This window comes from Schistosoma haematobium, chromosome 4, assembly GCF_000699445.3.
Source record: "Schistosoma haematobium chromosome 4, whole genome shotgun sequence".
In the NCBI taxonomy this organism is placed as follows: Eukaryota; Metazoa; Platyhelminthes; class Trematoda; order Strigeidida; family Schistosomatidae; genus Schistosoma; species Schistosoma haematobium.
The window spans coordinates 21,019,558-21,022,495 of NC_067199.1; positions in this window are offsets into that span (position 1 = coordinate 21,019,558).

Sequence of the window (2,938 nt, forward strand, 5' to 3'; positions counted from 1 at the left end):
CAGATGACTATTCGAACAAGATTTTTAATTGGCAAGATGTGATAACGGACTTAGTTTCGTATATGAATTACTAAGTTTATTTAGAGTTTGGATAACTAAAATATATTACTGTTAGATTTAAAGTAATTGTTTTACTGGAGATTTTTTAAGGGTTTGTAACGTATATATTTGGGGGCTTATATATATATATATATAAGCCCCCAAATGCCCTGGTACGGCTGAGGGTTCGAAGAGTCCGCTCTCCCTATCCAAATGCTATCACATGGACACATGTATACAACCACTACAAGGGAAGTCCTGCCTTCTCGCGGAATTACTGTTGTTTACGAAAGTGAGAGGACAAAAAGCGAATGTCCGGCGCTTTAACCGGGTTGGTGCACACTGAGAGTCTACCTAGGGGAGTTGGAAAATTCTGATTCCAAACGAATGGTGCACGTAGGCTCCAGGATCCTGAGGGAGCAAATGATGTGTAAACCAATTGTTGGTGACCGGCTACCATGGGACTGCATCTTCTAATGTTGCTCTACTGCCTTGTGAATTAGACCTTTAGGTCGAAGGCTCCGGGTGTGGCTTCCTAAGAAAACCATCTGCTTTGCTTTGGGTGCCCGAGTAGTTTTCCGACCCTCGCAAAAATCAAATAGTTTGTGTGGCGCATCTGTATTTGATGCTTTCTTGTACCAATGTTAATGTTTAAAAAATGTTTATATATATATATATATACTATGGATTTTATTCAATTAAAACTACATGTGATTTCAGACATTCTTAACTTCTAGAAAATTTTTAGAAAGTGATAAAATAATCTAAAGTAGCACTTTACACAAGCTACCAAGCGATAGTCAGTACCTATCACTTAATAAGATTCATACAGTTATGATAATCTAATAGGCAGAAGATTGAATTTGTGAAGTTTTGCAACTTAATTTCAAATCTTGTGGTAGTAGAACAAACAACTTTTGCAAATAACAACAAGTTTGAATGATTAAAGCAATTCGCTTAATTCTAATAGTTGAATTCATGAGTTGATGTAAGCTAGACCACCATTGAAAACTTAAAAGCACTGGAAGGCCGTTTCGTCCTGGTATATGGCTCCTCAGCGCTGCGCACGCACGCACGCGGGGTTCAAGCTCAGGACCTTAATTTGTTTGAAATTTTCAAGTCAAATTGTGGTACTGACAGTCGTCTATTTTTCTTCTTTTTAATCACTATACAGGTTTTTAAATAGTATGTTTTTTTAGGAATGCTGTATAGATACATATCTAACGAATTTTGAGCTTAGATCGTTAAATAATAGGTAATAGTGAATCTGGAAAAACTACTCTTCTTCACTCAGGAAACTACAGTATCCCAATTGAATGAATATCAATAGTCTATTCAACTAGATAATTAACTTCATATAACAAAATATTACTTTTGTGTGAAAGTTTTGTACATGCTGAATAAAATGAGGAGCCGTGAATAACTTACAGTCAATCACTTACAGATAACATAGGATATAATATTGATGAGCATCGGTCCAAGTTGCCATATTCCACATTAACATGGAGAGAGAAATTAACAAGATCAGAAAAGGCGTAGAAAGAATTGAGAATTGAATGCTTTCGAAGAACTGAAATGATTAAATTAAGTTTGAGGAAGATAGGAGGTGATTATAACTGCATCACAGCGATCGGTGGACGGGATTATAATGACGCAAATGAATAAATGTTATAGTGTATCTGGATCTTTGTGTACGAGACTCAAATTTATTATTATTAATTTTTTAAAATATTAAAGATTCCCATTGTGAAAATTAGAACAACACATATAAGCGAACAATTGTTTTCAATTAGATCGTCATCAGGCTTTACTCTAATATACATGAATATTTATACGAAAATCTTAAACCAATAAAGGCAGTATGGGTCAATAATCACAATGAAATAGAATAGGTCACCACACATAATAGGTAAAAATACAAGTTGATAGTAGGAAGACAGGTGTACTGATAGTAGTAAGAATAATAAAATACGTTAGTAAAAATCATATCAATAGTTAAACATTGGAAATAGAAAGTGAAACGTGGGTAAGTAGAATTAGAATAGTCAACACAAAACATTAAAACCATTACGTAATAAGAAGTGAGTAAATAATTAGATAGTGAAGAATAGAAACGACAAGAGGCGGAAAATTACAAACAAATACTAGATGTGAAAATAAGGCTAATGATAACAAAAATAGAATAAAATAAATGGTAATTTAAAAGAATCGTTAGTTGAGTTATAACTGGTCATGGGAGGGATAGGGAGGTTACGAATTTCTTCTGTACACATAAATTGGGGTTATATGTACGGATTCCTGTCTCCAGCTTTATGTAGGAGGTGGGAACGAACTCCGTTGGGAAATGATGGAGGTGTACGATAGGTCACTCGAAATGATTTCTAATTATCTACAGCATGACCGCTATCAATGAGATGTGCCAAGATAGAACTGCGAATTGTTTTTATCTGGCCCTTTATAAACCACGCTGGTAGATGCTCACTCATTCGTTGGTTAAGTCGCTTGGTAGTACGCCCGATATAGCTATCTTCACAGGGGCAGCTGGATTTGTAAATGAACATTGAGGAGGCCAACTCAGGTAACTTATCCTTCGTTTGGGTAGACATCGCTGGTCGATAAGAGAATTAATTTTTTGACTAGTTCAGACAACGAAAATTATTCTAATTTATATTGAGCTCTAGCCTACTAAAAATGTTCTGCTGTACGATTAATTATTGGGTTTCATTCTTAATATAGTGATCAGAATACTTTCATGTTATGGTGAGTGTTATATATTATAATTTAGCTAATGTCTTATTCTAGATTAACAGATTTAATGGTATTTGGTTTGGAATTTTATCAAGCTCTCGAGATCATGATAAATAATTCAAGGCAATACCCTTGTTATTGTTTTCTTTCT